This window comes from Triticum aestivum, chromosome 3A, assembly GCF_018294505.1.
Source record: "Triticum aestivum cultivar Chinese Spring chromosome 3A, IWGSC CS RefSeq v2.1, whole genome shotgun sequence".
Taxonomy (NCBI): Eukaryota; Viridiplantae; Streptophyta; class Magnoliopsida; order Poales; family Poaceae; genus Triticum; species Triticum aestivum.
Window position 1 is genome coordinate 550203731 of NC_057800.1, and position 11551 is coordinate 550215281.

Sequence of the window (11551 nt, forward strand, 5' to 3'; positions counted from 1 at the left end):
TCCAACAAGGTAAGAGGGGGGAGTCCTACTCCCGGTGGGAGTAGGACTCCTCCAGGCGCACCCCTTGGGCCGGCCGCACCTCCCCCTCTCCCTCCTTTATATACGGGGGCAAGGGGGCACCCCATGACACACAAGTTGATCTTCGTGATCGTTCCTTAGCCGTGTGCGGTGCCCCCTTCCACCATATTCCACCTTGGTCATATCGTAGCGGTGCTTAGGCGAAGCCCTGCGTCGGTAGAACATCATCACCGTCATCACGCCGTCGTGCTGACGAAACTCTCCCTCAACATTTTGCTGGATCGGAGCTCGAGGGATGTCACCGAGTTGAACATGTGCAGAACTCGGAGGTGCCGTACGTTCGGTACTTGGATCGATTGGATCGGGAAGACATACGACTACTTCCTCTACGTTGTGTCAACGCTTTCGTTGCCGGTCTACGAGGGTACGTAGACAACACTCTCCTCTCTCGTTGCTATGCATCACCATGATCTTGCGTGTGCGTAGGATTTTTTTTGAAATTACTACGTTCCCCAACAGAAATATGATATTCTTATTATTGGGGATGTGCATATCCCCGTTGAGGTAACATAGTGTTATTCGAAATTTCTCCGGTTCCATGTTATTCGGAATGAGTTCGTTAACAAGACTTGATCAACCTTGTTAGTGGATTCCTTTTGATGATCATGAGATGGATGAAACTAGAAGGCACAAATTTCTGTATCCCACTTTTCCTTTTTGTTATTTATATTAAATAAAATAAAATAATTATTTGTCTGTCTGTTATCTGATTATCCGCGCAATATAAAAATACCTCGAAAATATAAGTTCTCCAAATGCCCTGAAAATTAAATATGATTTTTTCTAGAATATTTGAGGATTTATGGAACAGAGAACACACCAGGGGGGCCAACCACCTTGCCACGAGGGTGGAGGGCGCGCCCACCCCTCTAGGGCGTGCCCCCTGCCTCGTGGGCCCACGGTGGCCCTCCTCCACTTATGCTTTCACCCATACACTTCATCTTCCTCCCCCAAACACGAATAACCAGCTCAAACCCGAGTCCAAGCTTGTTTTGCTGCCATTTTTGATCTCCTTGCTCAAAGCACCTCTCACAAAACTGCTTGGGGAGATTGTTCCTTGGTATGTGACTCCTCCATTGGTCCAATTAGTTTTTGTTCTAGTGCTTTATTCATTGCAATTTTTTGCTGCTTAGGTGACCCTGTTCTTGAGCTTGCATGTCAAATTTATATGGTCAAAAGTAGTTTTGATGCATGATATAGGCCCTAGGCACTTGTAGGAGTAGTTACTATCAATATTATTGAGTTTGGTTTACTTTTATTTTGAAGTTACTAAAAAAATTCAGAATTTTTTCAGAGGAAGAAAAATGCTTAGGAGAATGTTCCAAGGTGGTTCTTCAAGGAAGCAAGGACCCAGGCTTGCAATGCGTGATGCTGACAAAGAGCCACCAAGAGACGCTCTAGTGCGTCCTTGTGAGTGGCCTTCTGGAAATTTTATGGATCGAGCGGGAATAAAATAAGAATTCAACGCATATTTGCGTAACGCTGATCTCGTGAGCTTCGAGGAAGAGAAGTGCAGTCAGTATCATAATCTCACTAGTTCCTTTGTGAGGAGGTTTGAATTTTCAACTTCATGTAGTTCTCCAACTGTCCTGTTTGATCTTTATGATAAATCTTATACCATGGACTTAGAGGATTTTACCACTGCATGCAAATTTCCACAATGGGGCAATATAAGGGATCCTCGCAAATCTGAATTTAGAGATTTTCTTGCTAGCATAACTGTGGGAGAATCTAGAGATATTACACAAGCTACCATAGGGAGCATTCACTTTCCTGCTATACATTATTTTTCTCTCTTCATAGGTAGATGCATTAATGGTAAAGATGAGGCATGTCACATGTGTGTCCCCGATCTCAGTATTCTTAGGAGTGCTGTGTCAGGAGACAAATCATATAATTTGGGAGCCATTGTTGCACGTAGGTTGCATCTTAATAGACGTAATGGAGATTTCTGTGGTGGAATTTATGCAACCTGCATAGCTAATTTTCTTGGTATAGATGTACGCGAAGATGATATTGAATTACCACCTGCTTACCTAGACTTTAATGCTATGGTTCATCACCAGTTTGTTGAGAGGAATGAATCACCTATCCAGTACCGACTAATCTTTGACAGACGCCATGCTGTCCGTATTACTCTCCCTGCCCCTGCCTTCTTCGATTATCAGGCAAGAGGAGGATATACTATTACCAGAGAGGAGGCAGATGAGTACGAGAGGGGAGAGGAGGCCGCTCGTCACCACGCTGCACTTCAGCAGGCGATAGCTGCTGCATCACAGTACGACCCCAGCTACTATTATGGATATCCGCCAGGCCAGCCGTGGCCATAGACCAACTTAGGCCAAAAGCCTAAGCTTGGGGGAGTACGTATTTCTCACCGACATTACATTTATGCTCACACACTCATTGCTAGATGTCGGTGCTCATACTTTTTCATTATATCATCCATGCTAGTTTATTTTCCTTTTTTATGCTTTCTTCTTGTGTGTTTAATAAACCTTAAGAAAAAACAAAAAAAACTAGTTGTAGCTTTTAATCAGTTTACTTTCCATGCTTGTAGTAGTAATTAAAAAGAAAACCCAAAAATATTTCCTGTTCTTCTTTTGCTTGTTGGGAGCTTTCCCGTGTAAATAGTTTTATTTCTTTTCTTTTCTTTGGGGTCGATAGGAGAAGACCATGATTAAATTGTTGAAGTGGATCTTATATGCATTATTGTTTATCTGACAAAAGAGCCCATATTGCCTTGTCTTCTCCTGTTTATTGAATGCATGCGGATTCCAGCTTAGTCCAATGCACGTGCACTATTATTATTATTATTATTCACACTACTCGGTCGTGCAAGTGAAGGGCAATTATGATGATATATGATGGAATGGCTGAGATGAGAAAAGCTGGTATGAACTCGACCTCTTTTGTTTTTGTAAATATGATTAGTTCATCGTTCCTGAATCAGCCTATTATGAATAAACATGTTTGCAATGACAACTAGAGATCATAGTTTCTTATGCCATGCTTGATTAGCTATGAGTTATAATGGTTTACCTTGCGTGCCAACATGCTATTAAAATGGTTATGATGTGGTATGATAGGGTGGTATCCTCCTCCGAATGATTTAAGTGACTTGACTTGGCACATGTTCATGCATGTAGTTGAAACAAAATCAACATAGCCTTCATGATATTTATGTTCATGGTGGATTATATCCTACTCATGCTTGCATTCAGTGTTGATTAATTTTAATGCATGTTCATGACTGTTGTCGCTCTCTAGCTGGTCGCTTCCCAGTCTTTTGCTAGCCTTCACCTATACTAAGCGGGAATACTGCTTGTGCATCCAAACTCCTTAAACCCCAAAGTTATTCCACATGAGTCCACTATACCCACCTATGTACGGTATCTACCTGCCGTTCCAAGTAAATTTGTATGGGCCAAACTCTAAACCTTCAAATAATTATCCTGTTTTGTATGCTCGAATAGCTCATGTATCAACTAGGGCTGTCTGTATCTTCCATGTTAGGCGGGTTATTCTCAAGAGGAGTGGACTCCGCTCCTCGCTCACGAGATAAATGGGTGGTCACCCGGATGCCCAGTCCCATGCTTTATGCAAACTAAATCAAAATAATTGCAAACAAAACTCCCCCTGGGACTCTTGTTAGTTGGAGGCACTCGTTGTTTCGCGCAAGCCATGGATTGATGCTTGTGGTGGAAGGAGGAGTATAAACTTTACCATTCTGTTTTGGAACCGCCTATAATGTGTGTAGCATGGAAGATATTGCCATCTCTTGGTTGTTATGTTGACAATGAAAGTATACCGCTCAAAATATTATTCATCTCTGTTTCAAAACCGATCTCTGGCACCTCTACAAATCCTTGCTTCCCTCTGCGAAGGGCCTATCTATTTACTTTTATGCTGAGTCATCATCCTCTTATTAAAAAGCACCAGTTGGAGAGCACCGCTGTCATTTGCATTCATTACTGTTAGTTTACATTGAGTATGACTTGACTGGATCTCTTTTACCATGAATTACAATGTCTAGTCAGTCCTTGGTCTTCAAAGGTGCTCTGCATTTATGTTTTGCGGTCTCAGAAAGGGCTAGCGAGATACCATCCTGTTATATCATATTATGATTGTTTTGAGAAAGTGTTGTCATCCGAGTTTTATTATTATGGCTCGCTAGTTGATTATGCTATTGATATGAGTAAACTTGAGACCTATGTGTTATTGCAAATGTGGTTAGTTATAATCTTTGCTGAAAACTTGAATGCTGGCTTTACATATTTACAATAACAAGAGCAAACATAGTTTGTAAAAGTTTTTCTTTATCACTTTCAGTTTGTCAACTGAATTGCTTGAGGACAAGCAAAGGTTTAAGCTTGGGGGAGTTGATACGTCTCCAACGTATCTACTTTTGCAAACACTTTTGCCCTTGTTTTGGACTCTAACTTGCATGATTTGAATGGAACTAACCCGGACTGACGCTGTTTTCAGCAGAATTACCATGGTGTTATTTATGTGCAGGAGCAAACATTCTCGGAATGACCTGAAACTTCACGGAGACACTTTTTAGAGAATAAGAAAAATACCTGCCAAAGATGAAGGCCATGGGGCCCACTGTCTCTCCACGAGGGTGGGGGCACGCCACCTACCTCGTAGGCCCCCTGTTGCGTCTCTGACTCCAACTCCACCTCCATATATTGAGTTTCGATGAGAAAAAAAATCAAGGAGAAGAAATCATCGCGTTTTACGATACGGAGCCGCCGCCAAGCCCTAAAACCTCTTGGGAGGGCTGATCTAGAGTCCGTTCAGGGCTCCGGAGAGGGGAATCTGTCGCCATCGTCATCATCAACCATCCTCCATCACCAATTTCATGATGCTCACCGCCGTGCGTGAGTAATTCCTTCGTAGGCTTGCTGGACGGTGATGGGTTGGATGGGATCTATCATGTAATCGAGTTAGTTTTGTTAGGGTTTGATCCCTAGTGTCCACTATGTTTTGAGATTGATGTTGCTATGACTTTGCTATGCTTAATGCTTGTCACTAGGGCCCGAGTGCCATGATTTCAGATCTGAACCTATTATGTTTTCATCAATATATGAGTGTTCTTGATCCTATCTTGCAAGTCTATAGTCACCTATTATGTGTTATGATCTGTTAACCCCGAAGTGACAATAATCGGGATACTTATCGGTGATGACCGTAGTTTGAGGAGTTCATGTATTCACTATGTGTTAATGCTTTGTTCCGGTTCTCTATTAAAAGGAGGCCTTAATATACCTTAGTTTCTGTAAGGACCCCGCTGCCACGGGAGGGTAGGACAAAAGATGTCATGCAAGTTCTTTTCCATAAGCACGTATGGCTATGTTCGGAATACATGCCTACATTATATCAATGAATTGGAGCTAGTTCTGTGTCACCCTAGGTTATGACTGTTACATGATGAACCGCATCCGGCATAATCTCCAGCATCGGTCCATTGCCTACGAGCTTTCCATATATTGTTCTTCGCTTATTTACTTTTCCGTTGCTATTGCTATCATCACTACAAAATACCAAAAATATTACTTTTACTACTGTTACCTTTTGCTACCGTTATCACCACTATCATATTACTTTGCTACTAAACACTTTGCTGCAGATATTAAGTTTCCAGGTGTGGTTGAATTGACAACTCAGCTGCTAATACTTGAGAATATTCTTTGGCTCCCCTTGTGTCGAATCAATAAATTTGGGTTGAATACTCGACCCTCGAAAATTGTTGCGATGCCCTATACTTGTGGGTTATCACCATCTCGGGCCACCTCAATTCGCCGCTCACTCCAAACCGCCCAACGCAGTAAACCGCCAAATTGCTGTGACTGCAACTCTGCCTCCGCCGGTGAACCGACCTCTCACTTCAAACCGCCATGCCAACCGGCCTTGAGTTGCTTGCCGCGCCACCCTGTTAACCCGCCTTGAGGTGCCCTCCTACGTGGCCACGCTAAACCGCCATGGTCGGATCACATCCGTCCGAGCCAGTCTTAACTCGCAAGCTGCCGCCCCGGCCGTGGTCAGCATCTGCTACCTCCACGAACACCGGCGCCCACACTTCGAGTCGCCGTATTTGTCGCCACGGCACATCAGACCGACCACGTTGCCGGCTTGTTTCACCCCTCCACCATGCTCGGATGTGCCGCCTGCACGGTCCGGTCTCCTAGGCCGCCCGCACCTCTTCCGCTGGACTGGCTTCCGGTTCACCGTGTCAGCGCTGCCCATGCTATTGGCTTCTATGTCAAAATTGATACTGCTCATCGCCATCAAAGCTGCCACTGCACCTCTCCCTGCTGGGCGTCGCCACCGCTCTGAGCCGCTGCTGCCGTGGTCGAGCTGTTACCTCTGCTCGTGGTCGCATGCTGCTACGCTTGGATAACCTGACCAAGCGGCCCGGGTCTTGCCTCGTCAACACATCGCGCCTTGAGCCGGCCCTCTGTTCGCTGGGCTCTTTCTATACTGCCGTGCAACAAACCGGTTGGCCCTGCTTCAGGTGCTTCAGGAAATGCAAGCGAGGGACAGGTTTGAGGGACAACAAAGGTTAAAGTTCAAAAGAGAATGCTGCATATGGTTTTCACTTGGCAGCAAATTTGGATTTTGATGAAGAGATTAACCCGAAGCTTAAAAAGGGTTGACTATTGCACCTAGCTAACTCGTTCATGTACCGTCAGTCATATCAATACCCGACGAAAACATCAGGACTATTATTCATTACAAAGGTGTCACATAAGGGGCGCGCGCCAGCATTGCTTTTGCACTAGCGTTTGCCAGTGCCGTGCTGCTGGATGGATACATACCCGAATCGCCGCCCCTACTACATCAACACAACATGATTGACTCACCCATCCGCACCGGCTTACAACACCGTGGGCGGCCCGTCTGTCTGTTCCCGCGCCAACTCGGCCGTGATTGATTTCAGCTTCACCATGGTGATGGTCAACCCCGCGGTGGATATTAACTGGCCTGACATATCAGGTGAAATCCATCCAGCATATTTTTATGTTATATATTGCTTTCTTTAAAACGAGCAATTACGCCGGCTTGCAAAGTTATCTAATGCAGGACCCTAAACCGCCATACTGGTGCAAAATTAAAGGCCGTCAGAAAATTTCCGGCTTAAAAAGAAGGATTCCAGTTTAAAATCTGGTGCAAGGGAAATTTATTTACCACAAAGCTTTGAAGCTTGTAAATCCGGTTGAAAATCCGGCTCAAGGTACATCTGTCTCTCACAATTTTGAAGCTCCGGTTTAAAAATTCCGGCTCAAAAAGAATTCATCTCTCGCAAGTTCGAGTTCTCAGGAAAAATTAAAGGGACCAAAGAGAGTCTGGTGCAATAGCACAATTCAAACATAGGTGCCCCTTGAGCACAGCTCACAATATCATTTGGGGGTTTCTTGTTCAAACATAGGTGTATTCACCAAAGAGAACATATCGTTACTACCCTCTTGATCCGGCTATCAAGCCAATGTTATCATAAGAGCACAACTCTGGTTATTTCGGTAATCCGGCTATCAAGCCAATGTTATCATAAGAGCACAATTCTGGTTATTTCGGTAATCCGTCTATCAAGTCAATATTATCATAAGGGGCCAAAGAGAGTCTGCTGCACAACACAGCTCAAACATGGGTATCCCTTGAGCACAATATCACTTGGGGGCTATGTTCGAATCATAGTCACACCTCTTGATAGGCTTAAGGCCACCAGGGAAATCACTTGGGGGCTCTGTTCGTATCCGAACCATAGCTTATACCCTCTTGATCAGCATAAGAGCACCAGGGAAATCACTTGGGGGCTTGGTCGCATCCGAACCATAGCTACACCTCTTGATAGGCATAAGGCCACCAGGGGAATCACTTGGGGGCTATGGGTTTGAACCATAGTTACACCTCTTGATAAGCATAAGGGCACCAGGGAAATCACTTGGGGGCTTGGTCATATTCGAACCATAGCTACACCTCTTGATCGGCGCAATGCCACAATTATGACTACATGGGGCTCTGGTCGTATCCGAACCATAGCTTAAAACCCTCTTGATCATACATATACATCATCATATATTGCGTCATACATTGCATCATCATTACATCATCATAACATGTATCATATAAGCATGGATATACCGGTTTATATGGCAGGAACCGGTTGTAAAAACCAGGTTATATTATTCAAAATCTTTAATAGCCAACACAGATGGATTTTTTATGGTTATCAATAACCAGTATTATGACCAAGGTTTTCAAAGTCGCTTTAGCGCAATGGCTATCATATTATCAATGGATATGATTTATTTTACAATTGAAGTAATAGTCCCGAGTTGCTGCAGGCTTACAACCCGACACTTGGAGGCTACATTATTCAAGTTGGGATTACATCAAATACACAAGTCTCATGTCGCTGCAAGCATGCACCATGACACTTGGGGGCTAATGCAAAGTCATTGTTTGCTCACCTTATTGAAGACCCGACTCATCACATCGTAATGAGCCGGCCCTTGGGGGCTACCAATTGCTCATGTCAACAATTCAAGGTACAAAGCTTTTAATCCATTATATTGAAGGGTCCACTACTCAGTTGGTAAAAGCACAAGGCTCTTAACCTTGTGGACGTGGGTTCAAGCCCCATGATGGGGGTTACATCATATAATGTTATTCGCAATGAAGTATATATAAAGTCCCAGCTCAATATTATCTTACTGGGCCAGCCCTTGGGGACTACACGTTGCTGTTCAAAACTCTACATGATTATATTTACAAAGTCCCTGCTCATTATTGCATAATGACCTGGCCCTTGGGGGCTACACTAGTTGAAGTTTTTATAAGCATAAGGCAATTTCAAGTCCCAGGTTGCTGCAAGCATGACAACCCGGTACTTGGGGGCTACATATGTGGAATATTCAGTTCTGACTGGTGATTGAGACGAACAACCTGGATTTCTTCAAACTTGTGACATTCATATTGAAGCAAGTCTTAAGCTGTTGCTATGCTACCTTCTTAAGACTTGGGGCTACAAGTGATAGGCATATAAGAGGTACATTTTCAAGCTTGATGTTAACTACAATTATGACCCGGTGCCACCAATATTTGTAAACTAACAATGATAAACCGACAAAGTTCTACATTCTTAAACCGGCAAAGTTCTACATTCTTAAACCGGCTGAAGATCAGATGAGTATTTCAAAGATCAATATTTTTCTTAAGCATTGGGAGCTGAGTCAAAGGAGTATTCTTCACAATATTTCTCTGTGACAAACCAATGTCTGCAAATTGATTATGAAGCTGGCCTATTGACCCAGATTTTATAGAAGAAGGAAGTGACAAGGACTTAAGGATGATCAGGATCAGTTTAACATGGAAAAATCCAAATTAAACTAGGGGCTAATGTCGGGGATATACCCCGTGGTATGATCCGGCCGGAGTTATAACCCGGCTGGGACTTAGTAAACCGGCTGACAGTTAAGACAGATGGCTAAGACGAACGGTAAACCGGCGGGTGGTAAACCGGCATGTGTTACGACAGGTGGTAAACCGGCAGGTGTTACGGCAGGTTGTTAAACCGACTGACAGATAAGACAGACAGGTAAAACAGGTAGTTAACCCAAACGGTAAACTGGCAGGTTGTTAAACCAGCTGACAGTTAAGACAGGAGTTGAGTCAGATGATAACTCAGTAGACAATCATAAACCGTCAGACCATCTTAAACTGGCACCAGTTATAACCCGGCAGACAGTGATAATTAGGTTGCCAGGAGTTATGAAGCCTGAGACGTTATGAAGCCCAAGATGTTAAGAAGCCCATGAAGAGAAGTCATAATAGTTAAATCTTAAGTCTGAGTTGGACTCTACATGTAACCCGCCCCTTCAACTTATATAAGGAGGGGCAAGGCTCCCCAAAGAGGTACAAGTAAGAAAAAACAATCTTAAGGGTTAGGGTTAACTGGGAGAGCCGGTTTACGGCGGCTTCCTCATGATCATAATGAGACATAGCCTCAAACAACACGTAGGGTTGTTACCGGATGATGTTTCCCGGGGCCCGAAGCTGTCTAAACCCTTGTCTTGCGTTGCGTCTCTTGATTCCGCTCAACCCCTCTCAAGCTACCACATAGATGCGTTGGCCTCACGACTAAGTCCTCACACTAGGACATCTGTCGTGATATTTCCACGTCAACCATGGTATGATAGCATGTTCATTTAGGCTCCTTCCTATACACCACACTTATTGAGGGATTCTCGGGATAAGAATATCGACCATGAATATACAACATTGGCCAATTACCAAAAACACTTCCTCTCATTGGATCATGCTATGTTCATCATAACCACTACACTCAAGTTCTCTTTTTCGTTCTTGTAAATCTTTCAGTTGCATCCCCTGAAATTTAATGTTTGTCTTTTATGAGTACTTTAGTTATCTCCCTGATACTTTTTTTACAAAGTACCTCAGTTTCTACATCTCAAATATTTTTTATTTTAGCTCTAGAGAGGCTAAGGAAAGTACACAATGAAGTGCAAGGATAGTTGTGTAAGTGGCATATGAAACTTAAGCGAATGGAGGATCGACACTCATAATTCTGCTATATTCACATTGGAAAATGCTACAATAACTCCCTATAGTTGGGGATTATCAGTCACCAATTAAAAAATAGGATTTTCTACCATGTCGGACCGGCAATCTGAGCCTCCATGATGCTTTAATGTTTTTTTAGAAGTTCACAACCCCTTTATAAGCATTTCATATGCATGGACGGAGAAGAATTATTGGCTAGTTATTGTAGTATATGCCTGTTTATTTTACAGGAACTACACTTAGCATTTATTTTCACTGTATCCTCATGACACAATAAGCTGATAAAAATATATTGGATTCTTGAGTCAGCCGCCACTATTGCTGAAGAGTCATTTTGTTGTGAACGAGTGCATGCTAGAGGTAACTTGTTCTTGCTTAGTAGTGGTACATATGTTGCCCATAGTCTCCCTAAAGATATCTTGGGCATACTTGAGTTTTGTTTTCTTCGAGGTCATAGTTGCAACGTATGTTTGTGCAGTATTCTCTGTCAAATAATGAATTGAGGTATGACCAGTTTCTTATTTTTTATTGCTAATTGAGAGTTTGTTCTTTCGGTTGATGACCCTCGTGGATGGTGTCTTTGTTCGGGTTTGTCTTCATCGATACAACCTTTGACGACTCTACATGTATTACTTGGAGTTATAACAACCAAGAAGTTGCAGCGGTTCTTGTGCCATTTTCATATTGAAAACTTCACCAGTATGTGTTGTAGAGAATAATTTTTCATCGTGTTATCCTGCGCTTGCAATAGTAGTTGGCATATTTATGTTGTAGTATCTTTCATAATGTAGTTATAAAAATGGATTTCAATACTAACTTCATTACATCAATCCACATTCAACCAAGTACTAGGGGATTATGGATGAGCGTTGCTTCACGTGAG